The following is a 25,393-nucleotide window of genomic DNA, read 5'->3' as shown; positions in this document are numbered from 1 at the left end:
GCATCAGCCTCCTTTTGTATCCCCAGCCTTGCATCAGCCCCCAACTTCGGCCCTTCTAGCAAGCCCATCTTCATGCCTCAGCTCCCATCTCCTACCTAACTCCTTCTCAGCTTTGGCCCCCTTTTCACATTACCATCATCAGCTTCCTGACCAGCACCTCTAAAATCCATGCAGAGCAGGAACTTTTTTCTTCAACCACTCTGTCCTCTTCCAGTTGTGGCTGCTGGCATCACACGGAAACAGAAAGCAGAATCAACTATTTCTAGTATTATGTAAGAAAGAGGAAGTAGTTGCTTTCTGATTTTAACAGCCATGTTGTGCCAGCAGCCAGAGCACAAACAAAGTGAACCAAAGAAACAAGGTTCCTGCTCTGCAGCAGATTTAGAGGTGCCAGGCTGGCAAGAGAAGGGGGCAGAGGGCATGAAAATTTTGCTGAGACCAGGATAAAAGAATTACCCCCATTATATGGTTATGGCACTTTAGCTTGTTTTTTTTCTCCATTCCTACCAACTTTACCCTTCAAAAACTGTCTCTATGCCACTATCCCATAAAGAGAGAGTGGTGGATAATTGGAATGCCCTCCCGCGGGAGGTGGTGGAGATGAAAACGGTAACGGAATTCAAACATGCATGGGATAAACATAAAGGAATCCTGTTCAGAAGGAAGGGATCCTCAGAAGTTTAGCCGCTTAGCCGAGATTGGGTGGCAGAGCCGGTGGGGGGAGGCAGGGCTGGTGGTTGGAAGGCAGGGCTAGTGCTAGGCAGACTTATACGGTCTGTGCCCTGACAATGGCAGATACAATTCAAGGTAATGTGTGCACAAAAAGTAGCATATATGAGTTTATCTTGTTGGGCAGACTGGATGGACCGTGCAGGTCTTTTTCTGCCGTCATCTACTATGTTACTATGTAATAGGCATGAAATGCTCACTAACCTTTCACTCCTCCTCAGACCTTGCATTAACCCTGGAATTGCACTCAACGTTTAGTTTTCTGGGCATATCTGTGCAGCATACTACAGTTAATAGCTTTGTCAGCATGGATTTATGTGATGTGAACTAATGTCTATCCAAGGCTTTGCACATGATCTGCATGAGTACAAAACTTGTTTCGAAATAGGGTGCACGCAAAATTGTGCTAGCTTGTGTATATTGGCTCTTACGTGAGGGGACGGTGTAAAAGCCAGATCTGCGGGATCCTCCGGATCTAAGTACTACCTTAAGCGGTTGTTTGTTTTGACGGGCGCAGCGATCACCGACTTTGTTTTGACGCTGCGATCGCTGTATCCGGTTTTTACACCGTCCCCTTACGTGAGTGCCAAAAACAATGGGAGATAAAGGGACTTGCTCAAGATCTGGAGGAGCATCAGTTGCTGAAGCGGGACTCCCCACTATTCTTAACCACTAAGCTACTTCCAGTTTCCAAATGAGAAACTCATTCTCAGGTGGTTGAAATCAAAGGAAAGCAAATAAAAATGTGAAGCAACAACTGCCCCAAGATAAAGGACTTTCCAGACCATTCTTCAAGGTTTCTACTCTTAAGGCAGAAATAGTAGTGATAGACCCCCTCCCCCTTTTCCCTGGATACAGCACAACCTTTTCCCTTCCCCGGTGTACAACCCCAAGTCCCCTTCGGCATGCAGCCCCCTCTCCCCCTGGCATACAGCCCCCTCCCCATATATAGCCCCCTTCCCCCCCCCCAGGAATACCCTCCCCAAGAGTATTACTCCCCCTTCCCACCCCTTTCACAGCTGCGCTCCCCCTCCCTCTTCTCCTTACACACTCAAATCACCCTTCTCCTTCCCCTATAATTACCCTATTCAAGATTCTGTTTCCTCTTCTCTGTCCCAAAAAGTAAAATATCAATGAACCAGTAACAGAGGGAATGACGCAGATCCAACACCTCCGACTGCAATCCCAACATCCCCCTCGCCCAAGTAGTCCAATGATCGCTCACTTAGCTACAAGGACGTTGCCTAGCTAAGAGTCTCTCCAGCCACATCTCTATCATCCGGCTGCCTCAGCTCTAGCCAAACGTCTAATCTCTATCACACTCCCCCCCCCCCCCCCCCCCAGTGCTTTTCTATCCTCCCTAACCACATCTCTATCGTCTAAATGCCGCTCTAGCCAACGTCTAAATAATCTCTCTCATCTGTATTTTCTGCCTTCGTCCGTGTTGTTTTTCTATTCTCCCTATTCTCCGCAAATTAACGTCCGGCTGCCGTTATTGGTGCTGCTCCGGCTCGTGTCTCTGGCCTATGTGGCTTCTCACTAGGCTTATGGTTGCCTATTTTCCTTTTTGGTTTTTTTCTCTGTTGCACTTTGTTCCCATCATAGGGTCTGGTAGCAGCTGTAATTCCTACCTAAGACTGTGACCTGTCTCCTGGAACAGTGAGAGAAATAAGATAGTGCAGGCGCCTGACATTCCTAATCCCAAAATCGCACAGAAAGGACAGAAATCTGGGGTAAAAGGAAGATGCTAAAATGATAGCAGACAGAGAGACTTGTATCCAGTGTACCTGCGCCTTACACCTTTCTGTGCTTTGGGTAAATTGCCAAGGAGCAAGTGGGAACAGCAGTTAATGTATCTGAGTTTGTGCTTGGAGAAAAAGTCCATAGTCTGTTATGGAGACAGACATGGGGAAGCCACTGCTTGTCCCAGGGATCAGTAGCATGAATCTTGCTACTATTTGGGATTCTGCCAGGTACTTGTGACCTGGATTGCAGACCTGGTATTTCTACTGCTGAGCCACTCCTGCTCCTCCTGACAAGCTGCTGCAGCAGTAAAACAAAAAGCAGGCACAGGGCACAGTCTTCAGGCATGTGCTTTTAGCTCTGCTGGTCCCCTGCCCCCTCTAATGTCACCTTCCTGTTCCAGGGCAGGGGACACGCAGAGCTGAAAGTGCATGCCTGAAGACTGTGACCCTGTGCCTGCTTTTTGTTGTTTTGCTGCCACCACTGCTCATTGGAAGAACCAGTGATAGATGCAGGATAAAGAAGATGCTGGATGGAAGGTAACATAGTAGATGACCGCAGAGAAAGACCTGCACTGTCCATCCAGCCTGCCCAACAAGATAACTCATATGTGCTACTTTTTGTGTATACCTGACCTTGATTAGTATTTGCCATTTTCACGGCACAGACCGTAGAGGTCTGCCCAGCACTAGCCCTGCCTCCCAACCACCAGCCCCGCCCCCACCACCGGCTCTTCCACCCAATCTCCACTGAGCTTCTGAGGATCCATTCCTTCTGAACAGGATTCCTTTATGTTTATCCCACACATTTTTGAATTCCGTTACCGTTTTCATCACCACCTCCAGCGGGAGGGCATTCCACCACTCTCCGTGAAAAAATACTTCCTGACATTTTTCTTGAGTCTACCCCCCCTTCAATCTCATTTCATGTCCTCTAGTTCTACCGCCTTCCCATCTCCGGAAAAGGTTCGTTTGCGGATTAATATCTTTCAAATATTTGAACGTCTGTATCATATCACCCCTGTTTCTCCTTTCCTCCAGGGTATACATGTTCAGGTCAGCAAGTCTCTCCTCATACGTCTTGGAACGCAAATCCCGTACCATTCTCGTAGCTTTTCTTTGCACCGCTTCCATTTTTTTAACATCCTTCGCAAGGTACGGCCTCCAAAACTGAACACAATACTCCAGGTGGGGCCTGACCAACGATTTATACAGGGGCATCAACACTTCCTTTCTTCTGTTGATCACACCTCTCTCTATACAGCCTAGCAACCTTCTAGCTATGACCACCGCCTTGTCATACTGTTTCGTCGCCTTCAGATCCTCAGATACTATCACCCCAAGATCCCTCTCCCCGTCCGTACATATCAGACTCTCTCTGCCTAACACATACGTCGTCCGTGGATTTCTGCTCCCTAAGTGCATCACTTTGCATTTCTTCGCATTGAATTTTAATTGCCAAACCTTAGACCATTCTTCTAGCTTCCGCAGATCCTTTTTCTGTATGCCACTCCCTCCTGGGTGTCCACTCTGTTACAAATCTTAGTATCGTCCGCAAAAAGGCGTAGGGGGTGGGAGAGAAAGAAAGGCAGGAGATGCTGAGTGGAAAGGGGAAGAAGAAATGATGGATAGAAGAGTTGAGATGCTGGATTGAAGGGTAGAGAGAGAAGCCGTTGAAAAATGGGGCCAGAAAGAGTGGACACGATGGGAAAGGGCTGGAGAGAGAGAAGAGACTGGGTAGAAGAATCAGGGAAAGAGAGGGACACTGGATAGAAGGGGGAGAGAAAGAGGGGACCAGCTGGCTACAAGGATGGAGAGAGAAATTAGGGAGATGCTAGAAAGATGGGGACAGAAAGGGGAGACACTGGATGGAAGGAAGGAGAGAAAGGGGAGATACTGGAAGGATGGAGAAAGAAAGAAGGGAGATGATGGGAGAGTAGGGAGAGAAAGAGGGAAAACACTGAATACAAGGAAGTAAAGAAAAAGGGGAGACACTGGAAGGGTGGGGAGAGAAAGAGGGAAGATGCTGGATGGAAGGGTAGGGAGAGAAGGGAGAAGCTAGATGAAAGGATGGGGAGAAAGAAGATGCTAGATGGAAGGATGGGGAGAGAGAGGGGACATACTGAATGGAAAAGGGTAAAAAGAGAGGGAAACACTGGATAGAATGATCAGAAGATTTGATGTTGGATGGAAGGATGGGGAGAGAAATAGGGGAGATGCAAGATGGAAAGGGGAAAAGGATAGAGTTAGTGAAAGACTGGAAAGTAAGAGGAAGGAGCATAGGGAAGAGCAAGGGTGAGGGAAAGATGGAAAGCTGTGAGTAGATTAAGTAAAAAGAGGGAAATTAAAGACTGAATAATGTGTGAATTAAATCTGGACAGAGAGACAGAAAAATAAATTGAAGAAAACTGAAAGAAAAAGGAGGCGAGAGAAAAGTGACAATTGGACAGGAAATCCTGGCAAGAGAGTTAAGAGAAGATGAAGGAAAAGAGAAACCAGAGATTGGGACCAACACAATTAGAAAAAGTAAATGGCCAGACAATAAAGGTAGAGAAAATAATTTTATATTTAATTTAGGATAAAGTAATGTGGTAGCTGTGTTAATAAATAAATACAAATCAAAGACAAAATGGAAAATAAGGTGATATGTTTTAATACATTTTTCACTCGGGTCAGGAGAGGATACCATAACAGCAGTATACTGACCTGACTTTGAAAGCTAATCAAAAAATGTGTTAGGCTATTCATATGAAAAGGCATCATGTAATTTAAAACTATAAATAAAGAAAAAAAAAAAAAAAGGCATCATCTTACTTTCCATTTTCAAGTGCCTGAACTGAGCACGTGGGAGTGCTGGCATTGGCGGCTGAAGCACACAGCTGACTTCCACACTGCTCAAACAGCATGGTAGAGGGCTCAGGGAGCGGACTTCTTTGCCTAGTGAGACTTGGGCATCTCCACCAGCAATTCAATCAGTCCACAAATTTGGAGGGGGCTTAAGCCCAAAGAAGAGGGGCAAGACCCCTCATGTTTATGCCTGTGGGGAATAGAAGGAGGACAGGGGGTGTAATATACTGCACTGAAACACTCCCTCTTTCCCATCCCTGCTGTCACTTGTGTAAATAAAGTATTTTCTGGAATGGCTGTGGATTGAATTGTGAAGGGGGTGGAGCCATAAGATAGAGTGCACAAGGTGAAGACAGTGGGGTGGGGCGAGTACTAAAATCTCCCTCAAAACTCAGGCCCCTTTGGCAGCTCTGGGATTGGCCATTGTTAGAAGAAGGATACTGGACTAGGTGGACCCTTAACATTTGCTTGTATTCTATTCTCTTTCCATATAAGGATCCTTGGTGTTTATCCCACACTTTTTTTTAATTACATCACTACTTTTATCTCCACCATCTCACTGAGAGGGCATTCCAAGCATCTACCACCCTCCCTCTGTGAAAAAGTACTTCCTGATGTTACTCCTTAGTCCACCACCATGCAACCTCAGTTCATGCCCTCTTGTTCTACCATTTCTCTGTCTCTGGAAAATATCTGTTTGTAAATTAATACCTTTCAAGGGTTTAAACACAAGAATATAAGCATTGCCATAGTGGGACAGACCAAAGGTCAATCAAGCCCAGTATCCTGTTTCCAACAGTGGCCAATCCAGATCACAAGTACCCAAAATGGTACAATACATTTTATGCTGCTATAAGCAGTGGATTTTCCTAAGTACATCTTAATAATGACTTATGGACTTTTCTTTTAGGAAGATATCCAACTTTTTTTTAAACCCCGCCAAGCTAACTGCTTTTACCACATTCTCTGGCAACGAATTACAGAGTTTAATTACTTATTGAGTAAAGAAATATTTTCTCCTATTTGTTTTAAATTTCCTACTTTGTAGCTTCATTGCTTGCCCCCTAGTCCTAGTATTTTTGGAAAGCGTATTTATATACCTCTATCATATCTCCGATCGGTTGTTTCTTCTCCAAGCTGAAGAGCCCTAGCCGCTTTAGCCTTTCCTCATAGAAAAGTCATTCCATTCCATTTATCATTTTCGTTGCCCTTCTCTGTACCTTTTCTAATATCTCCCATATCCCTACTTTCCTCTAGAATATACACATTTGGCTCTTCAAATCTCCACTCATAAGTCAAAATTTTTGGTGCAAACCCCAGACCATTTTTTTACCCTCCTCTAAAATACTTAATTCCTTGTCATCAACAGTAGATGAATCCATTAACTGATGGGTTGTATCTGCCTACCAGCAGGTGGAGACAGAGAACACTGAAAGCACATGGTGTTCCTGTACGCCTAGCCCCTCTGCCTTCAGTATATCTCTATCTCCCAGCAGGTGTGGATGTCGCTTTCTCAGCTCCTGGATTTCTGCCTGGGGTGGCTCCTGTGCTTTGCCAGTAGAGCGGGGGGTGTAGTGGCTGGTGGTGCCCACTTTATTTATTGCATTTGTATCTCACATTATCCCACCTCTTTGCAGGCTCAATGTGGCTTACAATATATAGTGGAAAGTGGAAATGAGAGGAGAGTTAATATTAGTGTAACGGAAGTATATTGGGTAATGGAAAGTATGATGAAGATATGATATGGGGCACTGTTAACAATGCTTACTAGATATATGTGGGGTTTTCATATGTTTTAGTCATTGTGGTATACTTGGCATACTTGGTTTTCCCTGTCCCTGCCTTACCCCATTCCCCCTCCTCCCAGAGTTCCTCTGTGGCTGCCTGCCTCTAACTTTCCTCACAGTAAAAAAAAAAAAAAAGAGAGAGGCTGGCTTTCTCCAGAGCTCCTGGTTCGGTGCAGCTTGACCGAAGCTCGTTTGACTTGGTCTCCTGAGGTGAGAGTGGTGCCCAGCTCCTCTGGGGAGGTTCCCGCTGACAGCACTCGGTGCGAGGTAAGTTTTGGCGCGAAGGCGCCATTTTGACTTCTGTTTTTGATGGCTGCTGAAGGGGTTAAGCGCTGCTCCCACTGTGGGAAACACAGATCAGCAGCGGGGCTTTGCAGCACATGCTGCCTAGATGCTAATGCTGGCACGAGCATGGCGGGCGGTGATTCTTCCCGCCCGACGGAGTTGGCAGCGGGCACCACATGACTCGACCCTCGCAGTTGTGGAGGGGTCTGAGAGCAGGGGGGCGCCTTGTTTAGAGGTTTCTAGAGGAGCTATTCCTCCTCTTCCCCCAATGTGGGGGCGGATGTACAGGTGAGTTTTTCTCCCATGAATTTGTGCTGCTGATGCACAAGGTTTTTATGTTAAAAAGCACTGCCTGAGGCTCCTGACAATTCCTTGCAGACTGGGTTGCCCCCAGTTCTTGATACCCCAGCGTCTGCTGGAGACTTTATTTCTTCCCCTGAGCTTTTGGCTGATGCTAAGCGTAGACGAGTGAATACCCTGTCTGAGGGGGACTCTTCACCCTGTTCTCCCCCTTGGTCTAGTTTCGGGGAGTCTGAGGGGTCTGACAGGCCCTCACGGATTGATGATCCAGACGAGGGTGGCTGCTTGCCACAGGAGTTGGATGACCCTAAAGCGGTTCGGATTTTCCACCGTGACGAGCTGCCAGCTCTCATTTCTGATGCCTTACAGGCCCTTTGTATTGAAGATCCTGATGAGGGCGCTGCCTCTTCTGTTAATCCTAGGATGGCTAGTACTAAGAAGTCTTCTCGGGCTTTTCCCGTGCATGCTTCCATGCAAGAGCTTATTTCAGCTCAATGGTCTGACCCTGATGGTCCCTTGAAGGTGCCCAGGGCTATGTGTCACCTTTACCCTCTGAGTGAAAGTCAGTTGGCCCTCTTTGGGATGCCTAAAGTGGATGCATTAGTCACGGCTGTGACTAAAAAGACTACTCTCCCGGTGGAGGGAGGGGTCGCTTTGAAAGATATGCAGGACCGGCGGCTGGAATCCGCGCTGAAGCGGTCCTTTGAAATCTCGGGCCTTTCCTTACGGGCAGCTATTTGCAGTTCCTATGCAGCCTGGGCCTTTCCTGGTTGCAGCAGGCGGTTGAGCAGCCTGCCGATGGAACCGGTTCCTTCGCTGAGGTCGGCCAGCGTATGGAGTCTGCCCTGTCTTTTTTGGCTGATGTCCTTTATGATCTGGTCAGAGCTTCGGCTAAGCAGATGTCGGTGGCGGTTGCTGCCCACCGCCTTCTTTGGCTCCGGCATTGGGTGGCTGACATGGCCTCTAAACAAAGGCTGGTGAGGTTACCCTTTCGGGGCCTTCTTTTATTTCGGGAGGATTTGGAGAAGATTGTTAAGGATCTAGTGGACTCTAAGTCCCAACGGTTGCCTGAGGATAGGCCAAGGCCTTCTGACAAAAGTCCTTCTTTTCCCTCCTCTTCCAGGCCACGTTTTTGCAAAGCTCATAGGTATCGCCCGGGGCGCTCTGCGGGGTTTGGTCAATGTACCCATTTCCAGCAGAGGAACTCCTTTCGTTTGGACAAACGCGCTGCGGTGTCCGGGCAATGCCCAGGAGTTCAGGGGCGTCCTCCACAATGATGGGGTGCCGGTCCACTCATCGGTTCCCGCATTTGGGGGTCGTCTCTCCCTCTTTCTCAAGGAGTGGACCAAGATTACTTCGGATCAGTGGGTCCTGGACCTGATCAGAGAAGGTTACCGACTGGAATTTACTGCCCCGGTGGGAGACGCGTTTTTGGAGTCCCGATGTGGCACTACCGTCAAGCGGGTGGCGGTAAATGAGACCTTGTAGGTGTTGCTGAAGCTCGGAGCGGTGGTTCCGGTTCCTCATGCTAAACGCGGCTGCGGTCGCTACTCCATCTATTTTGTGGTGCCTCGAAAAGGCGGGTCGTTTAGACCTATCCTCGACTTACGCAGAGTCAACGAGGCCTTAGGAGTGCGACACTTCCGGATGGAAACCCTGCGCTCCGTCATTGCTGCGGTACAGCCAGGAGAGTTTCTCACATCTGTGGACCTCAAGGCAGTGTATTTTTATATTCCCATCTGGCCGCCGCCTCAGTGGTTTCTCCGGTTTGCGGTATTGAGCCAACATTTCCAGTTTCGCGCCTTGCCTTTCGGTCTGGCAACTGCCCCTCGGACTTTTTCCAAGGTGATGGTAGTGGTGGCTGCCTTTCTCAGGCGAGAGGGTATCAGAGTTCACCCTTATCTCGAGGACTGGCTCATTAGAGCAGATTCGGCAGACGAAAGCCAACTTGCCAGCTAGAGTTGTTACAGTTCTTCAGACTCTCGGCTGGGTAGTCAATATGCCCAAAAGTCACCTGACCCCCTTTCAGTCTCTCGAGTATTTGGGGGTCCGGTTCGACACGGCTTCGGGGTTCGTTTTTCTTCCCGACAACAGGCATCTCAAGCTTCAGAATCAGGTCCGCCTGCTCCTGCGGATGTCTCGCCCTGGAGCTTGGGACTTTGTTCAGCTCCTGGGATCGATGACGGCCATCACAGAGGTGGTTCCCTGGGCGAGAGCTCACATGAGGCCACTGCAGCTTGCTCTGCTTCAGCAATGGTCTCCGATTTCCCAGGAATACCAATGCAGTCTAAGGTGGCTTCCTGCGGCCCAGTGCAGTATGGATTGGTGGCTTTCCGACAGCATGCTGCGGCAGGGGATGCCATTGGCTCTTCCTTTTTAGTGTCTGGTGATAATGGATGCCAGCCTTTCGGGCTGGGGAGCTCATTGCCGGGGACGCTATGCTCAGGGTCTGTGGTCCACCGCGGAAGCGGGATGGTCCATCAATCGCTTGGAACTGAGAGCGATATTCCAGACTCTTCTGGCCTTCCACAGAACGCTGAAAGGTCTTTCTGTCCGAGTTCTGTCGGACAACACGACAGCAGTGGCCTACATCAATCGTCAGGGCGGCACTCAGTGCAGGGCCCTGGTTGGGGAGGCGTCTCAGATCTGCGACTGGGCCAAGCACCACCTAGAGCTGTTGTCTGCAGCTCACATAGCCAGTCAGAGCAACGTACAAGCCGATTTCCTCAGCAGACATCTAATTGACCCGGCAGAATGGGAACTGGCAGAAGATGTTTTTCTTCAGATTTGTGCCAAATGGGGGACTCCAGGCTTGGACCTCATGGCGTCAAGTGTAAACGCCAAAGTCTCTCGCTTTTTCAGCAGAAGGAGAGATCCTCGCTCGGCGAGGTTGGATGCCCTGGCTCAACCTTGGCCCTCGGGCCTCCTGTATGTGTTCCCTCCTTGGCCCTTGATAGGGCGAGTACTACTTCAGATTTGCCTGCACCGAGGATTGGTGACTCTCATCGCCCCAGATCTGCCAAGGCGTCCGTGGTACGTGGATCTCCGGCGGATGCTGGTGGACATGCCTCTTCCGTTGCCTCAGGTTCCGAACTTGTTAGTTTAGGGTCTGGTGACTATGGAAGATCCTTGCCGCTTTGGTCTTACGGCCTGGCTCTTGAGAGGGTGCAATTGAGGGACAAGAGCTATTCTAATAAGGTTATTGCCACACTCTTTCAGGCTCGCACACGGTCTACCTCTGCGACTTATGCTCGGATCTGGCGCACTTTTGAGGCGTGGTGTACTCCAAAGTCTATCTCGCCGACTCTGGCAACAGTCTTGCTTTTGCTGGAATTTTTGCAGGATGGGCTACAAAAGTGCCTGGCCTACAATTCCCTTCAAGTTCAAGTGGCAGCTTTGGCCTGCTTCCGGGGGAAAGTCTCCTGCTTGTCCCTTGCTGCTCATCCGGATACTGTCCGATTTCTCAGAGGGGCACTGGAAAGCGATGACCACAAATACTTGCAGTCTAAGCAACAAAGTTCATGATCTGCAAGCCCATCTGCTATCAATATTTTAATTCACTCTTTGATCATTTCACAGTTCGACTACTGTAATTCTCTGTATTTAGGCCTTAGAGTTAAGGATCACCTTTGTGTCATCAGCAAATTTAATTACCTCACTAGTTACTCCCATCTCTAGGTCATCTCTATATATAAAAGGCACCTCCAACGTTTGAATGAAGCCTCAAGCCGGAAACTTGAGGCGGGCGAGATATCCGGTTTCGCCATGAGTGTCTGTCCCATCCTCGCATCACAACGTGATGACGTCGACGGCGGAGCAAACACACTCAACGAATCAAGGAAGCCCATTGGTTAATCTCTGTTTCCACTCCACTAGGAGTAGCCTAGTGGTTAGTGCAGTGGACTTTGATCCTGGGGAACTGAGTTCAATTCCCACTGCAGGTCCTTGTGACTCTGGGCAAGTCACTTAACCCTCCATTGCCTCTGGTACAAAATAAGTACCTGAATATATGTAAACCACTTTGAATGTAGTTGCAAAAACCTCAGAAAGGTGGTATATCAAGTCCCATTTCCCTTCCCCTTCCCAACGCAGCCGTCATTCCCATACACTCAAAACCAAACAAAATTGCCACTGCACCCCGTCCCCCCGCCCACACTCCCCCTCCCCCACCCTCCCCAAGTTCATATTTCATTCCCTTACCTGTTTGTAATCTCTGTTTGTCTCTTTGTCCTGTGTACTGCTGCAGCGTGTTTGTGAAGACTGCTTGGAGAGTGAGTGGCTAGAGGGTGTGGCAGGAGAGTTTGTACTGGGTCAGAGAGTGCTTGCAGTGTGGCTCTGCTGTGTGTGACCACATTGTTTGTCGGTGGTGGGAGAGTGAGTGTCAGCTTCTGTTTGTTGCTGCTGTGTTTCACCAAGTTGGTAGGGAGAGGTGAGCAGTGGTGGCACTGCATTGCACCTGTAGTGTGGGGAAATGGAAACTGTACAAAGCAGATCGTTAATAAACCAAGATATATTTTATTGATATAACAAATTTAAAACATGCATACAATAGCCCATATGCATACAATAGCCCGGCACATTTGGAGATAAGAGGCTGTTCGTACGACCTCAGGTCCATAACTAATTGTTTCTGCATTTCTGGATGAGCCGTTTTTTTCAGGATATCAATTGTATACTTGCTTTTATCAGCAACTTTCTGTTTTGGTAGTGGAGAACTACTATATAGCCCCTGAAGCAGCCCAGTTGGGCGAAACACGGCCTGTGTCGGGCTATTGTATGCATATGGGCTATTGTATGCATATTTTAAATTTGTTATATCAATAAAATATATCTTGGTTTATTAACGATCTGCTTTGTACAGTTTCCACTTTGGAGTTTGCGGATCGTCTGCCCTTTTGTGTGGGGAAATGGAGGCACTAAATGCACAGGTGGCTTACATGTTGGAGGAAGAGGGGAGGCACCACAGGAGGTACTCACGCCCCAGAGTTTTCAGGCCCTGTAGCAGTTTCCTAGACCTCACTGACCTGCAGTGTCTCACTAAGTATCGCTTTGACAGGGCTGCCATTCAGCACCTTTGTGACCAGCTGAAACCCCTCCTGCAGCCCAGGACCCATAGGAACAACCCCATCCCTGTGCACCTAAAGATCATTGCTTCTCTATCTTTTCTGGCCACTTGGAGTTTCCAGTCTGTCCTATCTGTGAACACGGGTCTCACCCAGGCTTCCATTTCTAACTGCCTCACCCAGTTTCTTGATGCCTTCCTTACTCACACCTCTGAGTACAGGCCCTGCAGAACAACATGGCTGACTTCTACGCCGTAGCTCACTTCCCCTTGGTCATAGGCGCCGTTCACTCATGTTGCACTCAGACACCCCCCCCCCCCCCCCCCCCCCCCCCGGGCATGAGAGGCCACTTATAGGAATAGGAAAGCATTCCACTCACTCAATATGCAAGTTGGGGGAGATTCTAGACGTGTGTGCCCGATAGCTCTAATAGCTTCCTTCACCTCATTGTTTAATCATGTCGGCTGTCATTTGCCCTTCCTTCCTTCTTTTTTAATACATGGAATATGTCTGATCTGGGCTTCTAGGATAGTAGTTTTGACCTTTGCAGCTGCTCCTCTAAGTTGGTTTTTTTTTTTCACTTTTCTCATTTTATCATAGTCTCCTTTCTGAAATTTCCTGTGTGTACTTACTCCAGAGCTGATATCAAATCTGATTATATTGTGATCATTTTTATCAAGCAGCCCTAGCACCATTACCTCCTGCACCAGATCATGCACTCCACTAAGGGCTAGGTTTAGAATTATTCCCCCTTTTGTTGGTTCCTGAACCAGCTGCTCTGTAAAGCAATCATTGATTTCATCAAGGAATTTAACTCCCTACCATGCTCTGCTGTTACATTTACCCAGTGAATATCAGGGTAATTGAAATCACCCATTATTATTGTGTTGCCCAATTTCTTAGCCTCCCTTATTTCTGATAACATTTATACACTAGTAAAAAAGCCCCGTTTCTGATGCAAATGAAACGGGGGCTAGCAATGTTTTCTTCTGTGTGCATGTGGGAGTGTGTGTGTCCCTGCCCTCTGGCCTCTCTCCCCTCCCCCCTCTGAGTCCTTCACTGTTACAGAGCCAGCGATTTGATTTCGTGCTCTGCTGTTTTCCTTCACTGACTGTGTTACAGAGAGGGCGGGGCAGACACTCATAGGGAAACCGGATATCTCGCCCCCTTCCGGCTGGAGGCTTCATAGAACGTTGGTGTTGCCTTTTATATAGAGAGATCTGTCTGTTCATCCTGGTCAGGTGGACGGTAGTACACTCCTGTCACTATCCTTTTCCCCTTTATAAATGGAATTTCTATCCTTAGGGATTCTAAGATGTGCTTCATGTCCTGCAAAATTTTTAGTTTATTTGATTCAAGTCCCTCTTTAATAAGTTCATAAGTAATGCCATACTAGGAAAAGACCAAAGGTCCATCGAGCCCAGCATCCTGTCCCCGACAGCGGCCAATCCATGTCAAGGGCACCTGGCAAGCTACCCAAACGTAAAAGATTTTATACAAGTTATAAAATGGACTTGTATTTTCCCAAGTCCACTTAGGAGCGGTCTATGGACTTGTCCTTTAGGAAACCGTCCAACCCCCTTTTAAACTCTGCCAAGCTAACTGCCTTCACTACGTTCTCTGGCAACAAATTTCAGAGTTTAGTTATGCGTTGGGTGAAGAAACTTTTTCTCCTATTTGTTTTAAATTTACTACACTGTAGTTTCATCGCATGCCCCCTAGTCCTAGTATTCGTGGAAAGCATGAACAGATGCTTCACATCCACCTGTTCCACTCCACTCATTATTTTATATACCTCTATCATGTCTCCCCTCAGCCGTCTCTTCTCCAAGCTGAAAAGCCCTAGCCTCCTTAGTCTTTCTTCATAGGGAAGTCGTCCCATCCCCGCTATCATTTTTGTTGCCCTTCGCTGCACCTTTTCCAATTCTACTATATATTTCTTGAGATGCGGCGACCAGAATTGAACACAGTACTCAAGGTGTGGTCGCACCATAGAGCGATACAGCGGCATTATAACATCCTGACATCTGTTCTCTATACCTTTCCTAATAATACCCAATATTCTATTTGCTTTCCTAGCCGCAGCAGCACACTGAGCAGAAGGTTTCAGTGTATTATCAACGAAGACACCCAGATCCCTTTCTTGGTCCGTAACTCCTAACGTGGAACCTTGCATGCCATAGCTATAATTCGGGTTCTTTTTTCCCACATGCATCATGTTGCTACCCCTCCACCAATTCGATCCACACTATCACTGTGATATGATTTGTACCCTGATATGACTGTGTCCCACTGATTATCTTCCTTCCACCAGGTCACAGAGATGCATATTGTATCTATCTTTCATTTAGTGCAATATATTCTAACTCTCCCATCTTATTTCTTAGGCTTCTGGTATTTGCATGTAAACTTTTCAAACAGTATTTGTTGATCCTATTCATAACCTGCTCAGCAGTTGATAGTGTTAATTTGCAATCTTGAAAATCTGTCTGCTTTTTATTTAACGACACCTGATCTATTATGGTTTCAATTGCAATCTCGCTATCGGGATGCCCTACCTTCCCTGTTTTGGCGATATCTTTTAAATATACTTTGTTCCGAAACATGCACTTTTGGGTGACTGTTGGCCTTCCCCGAATTTCTAGTTTCAAAGCTGCTCTATCTCCTTTTTAAATGTTGATAACAGCAACCTGGTTCCATCTCGGTTAAGGTGGAGCCCGTCCTTTCAAAATAGACTCCCCCTACTCCAGAATGTTGCCCCATTCTTAACAAATCTAAATCCCTCAACCCTGCACTATCGTCTCAACCACGCATTGAGACTTTGGAGCTCCGCCTGTCTCTTGGGGTCCTGCATGTGGAATGGGGATCATTTCTGAAAATGCTACCCTGGAGAATCTGGATTTCAGCTTTCTACATAGGAGCCTAAATTTGGCTTCCAGAAGCTCCCTACCACATTTTCATATGTCATTTGTACCCTCATGTACCAAAGACAGCTGGCTCCTCCCCAGCACTATCTAAAATCCTGTCTAGGTGATGCGTAAAGTCTGCCACCTTCGCACCAGGCAGGCAAGTGACCAGGCAATCCTCAGGTCCACCAGCTACCCAGCTATCTAAATGTCTAACAATTTAATTACCAGCTACAATAGACATCCTAATCCTTCCCTCCTGGAGAGACATCCTTGGTGCGAGAGGATATATGCTGGGTGCCAGTGTCCTATCATAGATTGGTGTTCTTCTCTGCATTGCATGCCTATAATGTTCCACTTAGACGTCACACTAACCCTGCGCCAACTATGCACAAGCTTTCTGCATCAGCCCCTCTGTCACTCTGAAGAGTCAGTGCCTGCTACAATTACCTGGCTCTGGTCTGAAAGACAAGAAACCTTTAGAAGCACCCTTGCTAGTTTTGTTTTATTTTGCTTTTGCCATAATAAACTGGGATACAGAGTATTTGTGGGAGCAGCAATTCCGCTGCTATGAGCTTACCCACAGTGTATTTTGGAGGAGAGACTGGGACAACAAGGCAAGCCCCGGAGATACCCCAGTGAAGCAGTTGAGCCCAGAACTATGGGTCCCAGAAGTCCTTGCAAGAATGAGTGAGGAGAGTAGTCTTAAAAAGATGGAATGGATTCCCTGTCCCTGCAGGGGAGCAATGGCTCGAGGCAGGGTGTTACTCCCTTCCCCCATTAGAGGGCGAGGGATGGATGAAGCTCAGTTTCCCTGGCTTCACCATCAGTATATAATTCCCCCCAGCTGTGAGAAAGGGAGAGCAGATTTCCTGGAGGCTCTCAGTCACCAGGAAGGAGGAGACACGAAGGGAGAGAGGGATTCCATGGAGTATGTGGAGGAAGGGAGTAGCATGCCACTAGAGCTGCTCAAGGGAGAGGAGCCAGCTACCATGGAGTGGGAGAATTCAAAGGTTGCCCTGCCCAGCACATGAAGGCAGTAGAGGAGGCCACACCAGGCGTGGTGCTAAAAGGTGGGAGAAACTGCCAACCCTGCTCCTTACAGGGTTCCCTCTGTGCTGTGAAAAGGCAGGTGATTTGTGGTATTGGTTTGATGTGCCCAGACTGTCCATGAAGATTTGTTCTGAACTGTTGTGCTATATTGGAAGTGTGCTGAACTCTTACTAAACCCTTCTGAAGGAGGAGGAAGGGAAAGCTAATGCCCTGGTAGAGGACCTGAGGTCTTGAGGAGCTGGGCGTTTGCTGAGGGATTTTGAGACATGGACTGTACCTTTTTCTTTTGAAGATTATCTTATGTGGACTGTACCATTTCTTTTGAAGACTATATTAAGAGAGATGTACCTTTTTGTTTTGAAGAATATATTTTGATTTTTGGTATGAAATTGCCTTGATAATAAAATACTGTTAATATGTGTCCCAGCTTGAGACCTATCCACTGGAATAGTGGTGGGCTAAGTTACATAGCTTAAACAGCTGAAAAGCACTGACTAGGCCTGATAACCAGCTGATGGCCTTATAGCTGAGAGCCTGCAAGAGCAGGACTGCTTGGTGAGTCTTATTGAAACCTGGTACAACTTTCAAATTGAGTGTAACACTTAAGATGTAGAAAATAATGACAAAAATGGTAAAAAAGCTTGGTTCTTAAAATGGAGTCTGTCTTTATAAGATGGCTCCCAGAGTCACAAGATACAAAGACACAGATCTCTCTCAGTATTAGGAAAGAGGTTTTAAAAGTGTTGAAATTGGCACTATGAAGAAATCTTTGAGAGGAGGGGCAGGTGGGCACCTGACCTGCGGTTAAGTATGAAGAAAGATTAGAAAAAAAAGTCTCTCTCCAATTGACTTGTATGGGGACAAGATACTATATAAGAAATGCAGATCAGAGCTAAAATCGGATTCTTTCCCCACCAAATCTCTGAAGGCGAAGCTCTGGCCGGTTGAACCCAGAATCTGTCTGATGTTTGTACCAACTTGAAGTCCTGATTTGGGTGAGAATAAAAGACTATTTCTTTCACTAAACTGCTCCAGTCCCTGTTTCAATCTCTTCTCTCTCCTCCACCTGTTTCACAGAATACTACACACACAAGTAAGATTCTCTCTCACTCACATAGATTTCATGTGGGAACATAAATGGCCAAAGATTCACTTAGATCCAGAGAGACAGAAAGCTGTGGTCATGGGAATTAGATTTGAACTGCGCCTTCTGTCACCCCCCCTACGCCTCCGTGACCGGAGGCGCTCCTTAGAACCCCGATTCGTAACACCATGGAATGGGGTTTCGCTGGAATTTAGGGAGGGGATGATCAACAAGATCCTAGAAGAACAAACCCTCTGTACACCTCCGTGGGCAAGGGTCCTGCGGGGGGGTCTAGAGAGGGGTAGATTTTAACAATACTTTGGCCCTGAGTCCAAGTATCAGCCGTATTCTGTCCAGGGATCCTGGGAGCCCCACAAGCTTGCCAGCTCAACCCAAGAGGAGGAAGTGGACCCCCTTTACAACAGACAACAGATATCCCAAGCCTTTAGTGTGAAGAAAGCAAATGATTTTTTGTAGAAGCATGAACTCTGACAAAACCAAATCCTAGGTGGATAGAGATTTAAACTGATCGGAGTTTGAGGGAATTGTATTCATGCCACTTACTTTGCGGAATAAAAGTTTTTCTTCATGGTACAGAGCACAAGTAGCAAACTTTTAGGTGGACAGTGGGGGAAGAGCAGGTGCTCCCCTCCAGTCTCAAGATTTTCAGCTCAGAGCTCAGCATTGCAATATTCAGTGCCGCTACCAAAATTTCAAACCTGTTTCACGGGTAGCAGCTAGTGGTAGCTGGATAAGTGCCACTAATCTAGGCCATCCCTAGATTTGCAGCGGCATTACCCAGATAATGCAGGGCAAGCCCAAGAGTGTGACAACATGGATGAACCTTCAGCCATGTCCTATCGCTGCCACCACCTCAACGGCATCTCAAGGCCTTACACCCCACCCAGCCGATAGTCCAGCTTCTCCTCTTCCCTACTCCCCAACAGTCTAGTATCTCTCATCTCCCTTTCTCCACTCCTCAACTGCCCATCATTTTCCATTCCTCTTTCTCCCATCCTCTTCCCCCACCCAATATCCAGCAATCCCCCTTATCTCTTACTCCCACTTGGCCTGCTCCTTGCTGCTGATGCTGTCACCCTTCCTTTTCTTGTGTCTTGAAACAGTCTCACGCTCAGCACTGTCAGCATCCTGTTTCACCCTCTGATCTTCAAGGCGCCACATTTGCGCTAAATCCTCTTGGGTACTTGAAGAGGGAGGTGGCAGTTGCGGTGGCAGTACCAGTGGCAAGAAGAATGGAAAAGGGGGGAGCTGAAATGCAGTGTACCTGTCTCACTTCCACTACTCACCCTGGGATAATGTCACTGAAACTGAGTGCAGATCCCCCATGAGGAGGTCCATAAGCATAATGTTCACAGTCCTGTGAGTTACCTGGTTCGTAGCGTTATTCAGTTCACTAATTGGAAGGCTATTTGGATGAAGTTTTTGCTGTACTAGCTTTATCCAGTCAGCTTTCTGAATATCAAGCTGAATAACACTAATAGCCACATAGGACTGGCAGTCACCACTGGCCATCACCTATACTGGTACTAAATACCTGATTTCATTCCTAACCCTACCAATACCAGAGAATCTCAGACTCCAAGAGCATCTTGTTCAAACTTCATTTCCACAAAGCGCATTCCATTCAAAGAGTCCACTCCTTGCATCCCAGAGAAAATCATTTAAAAGCCCCTCCCCAGATTCCAGGGCATCCCATGAACAATCCCCCTCCCCACATACAAGAAAATCTCATTCAGAATGGCCCCTCCCCAGATCCCAGATAAGCCCATTTGTTCACACTCTCAGCCCCCTGCATGCCCCCTTCACCCAGTCTCTCAGCCCCTTGCATGCTCCCTCACCTACTCTCTCTCTCAGCTCCCTGCATGCCCCCTCACCAGTCTCTTTCAGCTCTCTGCATGTCCCCCTCACCCAGTCTCTCAGCTCCCTGCATGTGCCCCTCACCTAGTCTCTCTCTCTCTCTCTCTGCAGAATCCCCACTCCCTTAGCCCATCTTAGTCCTGCATTTTTCCCAGTGAAAAACAGGCCCCGTACCCCTTCCTAAAACACCTGATGCCTATGCATTAAGTACACATAATGAACACTTACGCAAAGGAGCTTAGTATGGAATTGTAGGAATCTAGAGTGATACAGTGCAATAAAAGCAAGACCCCCAACACCTCTCTTCCAAATTTCTGTATGCCAGTGCGGAACCCATAGGAGACATAGACAAAGAACATGCCTAACACATCAGCAATGTCATTAACTGAAGTGGTTTTCCATGTGCTCTGGAACAGATATGAATCTAATCTCTTAGCAGGGATATCATTCTTCTCTTACCTCTGCAGATGAACTGTGTCCTGCAGCCCTGTCACCACCTCCTCCTCATCCTGCAGAGGGAATTATCAGCTGATGCTGCCCCCACCCTCTCTCCAAACCTTCCCCTCCCCCTCCTCCTCCCCCCTACCTGTTTAGTGCCTTAGATGCTCTCTATAACATCATTATATTACAGCCCCTGGAGCTGATGAGCTGCACTTTACAGCTTTCTTTTCCTTCTGCAGAGGGAATGACCGGCAGATACAGCTCTCTTTCATTTTTTTATATCATCATCATGTTACAGCCCATGGTACTGATGAGCTGTGCTTTACAGCCTTCTGTAGAGGGAACGAACAGCAGATACAGTTCTTATTTCTTTATATCATCATCATGATACAGAGTGTGGAGGAGCTGTGCTCTGCAGCTGCTTCGTCCTCCTCCTGTAAGTATCAGAACACAGTGCTCTCTCTCACACACACACACACACACTCTCTCTCTCTCTCTAACATAATTAGGACCCTCCTGGTGCTGATCTCTACATTAATATATTACAACCCTGATGCTGATGAGCTGTAGTTTCCAGACGCCTTCTCCTCTTACAGAGGGAATGATCAGCAGATGCTACTGTCTTACCTTAATATTATGACACATACCCTGGTGCTATGAGCTCCGTTTTACAGCATTCTCCTGCAAAGGGAATGATCACATGTTTGCAGGCTTGTTTCTCTATCTCCCCTTCTAAAATTATAAGAAGAAACATAATAAGCAAAACAATTTGTGCATCAGTTGCCAAAGTAATACATATAGACAATCATTTCGATAGTGAAGGGGGAGGGGGAGTGAGGTAACTTCAAGGGATAGCAAATGCTACATAGGAATATAGTTAATCCCTTGGACAGGACCAATTTGACACTATTACCCTTCATGGGCTAGAGGTTCCGGTACCAGTGTTTTGTTTATATATTGGAGCATGTTGCTATTATATGGTTTGATGGGCTAGAGGTTCCGGTACCAGTGCTTTGAGTATGCATTGGAGTGTATTGATATAATAAGGTTTAATGGACTAGAGGTTCTGGTACCAGTGCTTTGTTTGTATACTGGAGCATGTTGCTTATAATATTGTTTGATAGACTAGAGGTTCCAATACTGGTGCTTTCTGTGTATTGGAGCATGTTTCAATAATATTTATACTTATAATTTATTTAATTTGCTAAACCGTTCTAGGTGCCAGGGCACAGCAAAGCGGTGTACATAACTAAAACATAAAGAAAAGCAAAGGAACTTCAAATGTTGTCAGGAAAGCGATACAATCACACAGAAGAAAATCGGAGAGAGCCCAATCAAATAGGAAAGAAATGCATTCACACGAAAGAAAGCACAAAGCACACAGTCTAAAACCAACTGCCTAACCAACTGGTAGCAGCTTCCGACTAATCCTAATTACCAAAGCCTTGCCTAAAAAGCCAGGCTTTCAGGTTCGCCTTAAAACTTTTAAGGGACGGGTCGCTACGGAGGGAAAGAGGCATAGAGTTCCAGATATAAGGGGAGAGAAAAAAGAAGGTGTAGGGTCTGGTTGTTTCAAGTTGGGCAAATTTGGGACCTGGTAATACAAGACGGTGATCGTTTAACGAACGGAGGACTTTTGTAGGTACATAAGTACATAAGTACATAAGTAGTGCCATACTGGGAAAGACCAAAGGTCCATCTAGCCCAGCATCCTGTCACCGACAGTGGCCAATCCAGGTCAAGGGCACCTGGCACGCTCCCCAAACGTAAAAACATTCCAGACAAGTTATACCTAAAAATGCGGAATTTTTCCAAGTCCATTTAATAGCGGTCTATGGACTTGTCCTTTAGGAATCTATCTAACCCCTTTTTAAACTCCGTCAAGCTAACCGCCCGTACCACGTTCTCCGGCAACGAATTCCAGAGTCTAATTACACGTTGGGTGAAGAAAAATTTTCTCTGATTCGTTTTAAATTTACCACACTGTAGCTTCAACTCATGCCCTCTAGTCCTAGTATTTTTGGATAGCGTGAACAATCGCTTCACATCCACCCGATCCATTCCACTCATTATTTTATACACTTCTATCATATCTCCCCTCAGCCGTCTCTTCTCCAAGCTGAAAAGCCCTAGCCTTCTCAGCCTCTCTTCATAGGAAAGTCGTCCCATCCCCACTATCATTTTCGTCGCCCTTCGCTGTACCTTTTCCAATTCTACTATATCTTTTTTGAGATACGGAGACCAGTACTGAACACAATACTCCAGGTGCGGTCGCACCATGGAGCGATACAACGGCATTATAACATCCGCACACCTGGACTCCATACCCTTCCTAATAACACCCAACATTCTATTCGCTTTCCTAGCCGCAGCAGCACACTGAGCAGAAGGTTTCAGCGTATCATCGACGACGACACCCAGATCCCTTTCTTGATCCGTAACTCCTAACGTGGAACCTTGCAAGACGTAGCTATAATTCGGGTTCCTCTTACCCACATGCATCACTTTGCACTTGTCAACATTGAACTTCATCTGCCACTTGCACGCCCATTCTCCCAGTCTCGCAAGGTCCTCCTGTAATCGTTCACATTCCTCCTGCGACTTGACGACCCTGAATAATTTTGTGTCATCGGCGAATTTAATTACCTCACTAGTTATTCCCATCTCTAGGTCATTTATAAATACATTAAAAAGCAACGGACCCAGCACAGACCCCTGCGGGACCCCACTAACTACCCTCCTCCACTGAGAATACTGGCCACGCAATCCTACTCTCTGCTTCCTATCTTTCAACCAGTTCTTAATCCATAATAATACCCTACCTCCGATTCCATGACTCTGCAATTTCTTCAGGAGTCTTTCGTGCGGCACTTTGTCAAACGCCTTCTGAAAATCCAGATATACAATATCAACCGGCTCCCCATTGTCCACATGTTTGCTTACCCCCTCAAAAAAATGCATTAGATTGGTGAGGCAAGACTTCCCTTCACTAAATCCGTGCTGACTTTGTCTCATCAGTCCATGTTTTTGTATATGCTCTGCAATTTTATTCTTAATAATAGCCTCCACCATCTTGCCCGGCACCGACGTCAGACTCACCGGTCTATAATTTCCCGGATCTCCTCTGGAACCCTTCTTAAAAATCGGAGTAACATTGGCTACCCTCCAGTCTTCCGGTATTACACTCGATTTTAGGGACAGATTGCATATTTCTAACAGTAGCTCCGCAAGTTCATTTTTTAGTTCTATTAATACTCTGGGATGAATACCATCAGGTCCCGGTGATTTACTACTCTTCAGCTTGCTGAACTGACCCATTACATCCTCCAAGGTTACAGAGAATTTGTTTAGTTTCTCCGACTCCCCCGCTTCAAATATTCTTTCCGGCACCGGTGTCCCCCCCAAATCCTCCTCGGTGAAGACCGAAGCAAAGAATTCATTTAATTTCTCCGCTACGGCTTTGTCCTCCTTGAGTAGGGAATAGTGAGACAGGAGAGATAGTCTGGTGTGCCCAACCTAAAAGCCTCAAATGTCAGTTATGGTTTGATAGCCTAGCGACCCGCATGAAAAACAGATTGCTATTAGAAACTCGCTCTACTCATTACAATCAACAACTAAGTTTTTAGGAGTATATTTGGACCAAACCCTATCATTGAATTTACACATCTCAAATATAGTGAAAAGCTCATTTTCAATTGTGAGAAAACTAAGGTGAATAAGAAAATTCTTTGAGAACGTACAATTCAGATTACTGATACAATCACTGATATTATTGAAACTGGATTATTGCAACCTGTTACTATTGGGAGCCCCCCCCCCCCCCCCCCCCAAAAAAAAAAAAAAAATGTAAACTGCAGTCTGTCCAAAACAGGTTCTTCCTATTTGATGGAACTGAAGCACAATTATCTACGGGCAATTTTCCGGAACAGTTTGGGGAAATAATTGTAACCCCTATTTTAAAGTAAAACAATCAAAATCATTAGAGTCTAAAATTATTTATTTATTTGTTGCATTTGTATCCCACATTTTCCCACCTATTTGCAGGCTCAATGTGGCTTACATAATGCCATAATGGCGATCGCCATTTCCGGAATGAGAAATACAAAATGGTATTGCATTAAAGACCTGTGGCTTCAATTTCTTTTTTTTTTTTTACCAAAGTGTTAGAAGATTTAGTTACATCACAATTAAGTCAATATCTAAAGCAATATAATATTCTCCAATCATCACAATAGGGTTTCAGACTTTATATAGTATTGAAATGGTTATAGCTTCTCTATTGGATAGGGTAAGATTGTTATCGAGTGAAGGCAAAAGTACACTCTTACTCCAGTTTGATTTATCTTCATTTGATTTAGTGGATCATTCCCTCCTCCTACAGAACTTAGAGGACATTGGAATAACTGAAATGGTCTTGAAGTGGTTTGAGGTTTTTTTTTAAACTAAACAATCTTATAGGGTTAAATGGAATTGAGAGTTGTCTTTCTTATGGCATAATACCTGCAGAGTGCTGCAGGGGTCACCTTTGTCTCCGGTGGTGGTTAATGTATTTTTGCAATTGCTTGGTTCTGTTTTAGAAAGTAATGGTTTTGATCATTACATTTATGTGGATGACATTACAGTATTAATTCTTATTCCGTCATGTACTGGTTTTGATCTGTCCAGAACCCGTATTATCAAAACAAGATGGGCGTCCATCTTTCGTTTTGATAATACGGTCGGGGACACCCAAATCTCAACATTTAGGTCGACCTTAGAGATGGTTGTCCCCGGTTTTCGGCGATAATGGAAACCGAGGATGTCCATCTCAGAAACGACCAAATCCAAGCCATTTGATCATGGGAGGAGCCAGCATTCGTAGTGCACTGGTCTCCCTCATATGCCAGGACACCAACCGGGCACCCTAGGGGGCACTGCAGTGGATTTCAGAAATTGCTGCCAGGTGCATAGCTCCCTGAGCCCCCTAAAACCCACTACCCACAACTGTACACCACTACCATAGCCCTAAGGGGTGAAGGGGGCACCTACATGTGGGTACAGTGGGTTTCTGGTGGGTTTTGAAGGGCTCACATTTACCACCACAAGTGTAACAGGTATGGGGGGGGATGGGCCTGGGTCCGCCTGCCTGAAGTGCACTGCACCCAGTAAAACGGCTCCAGGGACCTATATACTTCTGTCATGGAGCTGAGTATGACATTTGAGGCTGGCAAAAAATATTTAAAAAGGTTTTTTTTTTAGGGTGGGAGGGGGGTGATGACCACTGGGGGAGTAAGGGGAG

The 25,393-nt window shown here is 46.5% G+C and overlaps 1 protein-coding gene across 2 annotated transcripts in view; it reads right to left on the bottom strand.

Moving 5' to 3' along the window:
- GRINA (glutamate ionotropic receptor NMDA type subunit associated protein 1) overlaps positions 1 to 2,008 on the bottom strand; it is a 146,244-nt gene extending 144,236 nt beyond the window's left edge. Inside the window, exon 1 of one of the 2 annotated variants that reach the window (XM_030220597.1) lies at positions 1,813 to 2,008. The gene's annotated coding sequence lies outside the window, so the exon portion shown is untranslated. The remainder of the gene's footprint in view (positions 1 to 1,812) is intronic. The other variant, XM_030220588.1, reaches the window with a different exon arrangement.
- Between the last annotated feature and the right edge of the window lie 23,385 nt (positions 2,009 to 25,393).

Source organism: Microcaecilia unicolor, chromosome 1, assembly GCF_901765095.1.
Source record: "Microcaecilia unicolor chromosome 1, aMicUni1.1, whole genome shotgun sequence".
NCBI classification, from domain to species: Eukaryota; Metazoa; Chordata; class Amphibia; order Gymnophiona; family Siphonopidae; genus Microcaecilia; species Microcaecilia unicolor.
This window is presented reverse-complemented; position numbering and strand designations above follow the sequence as displayed.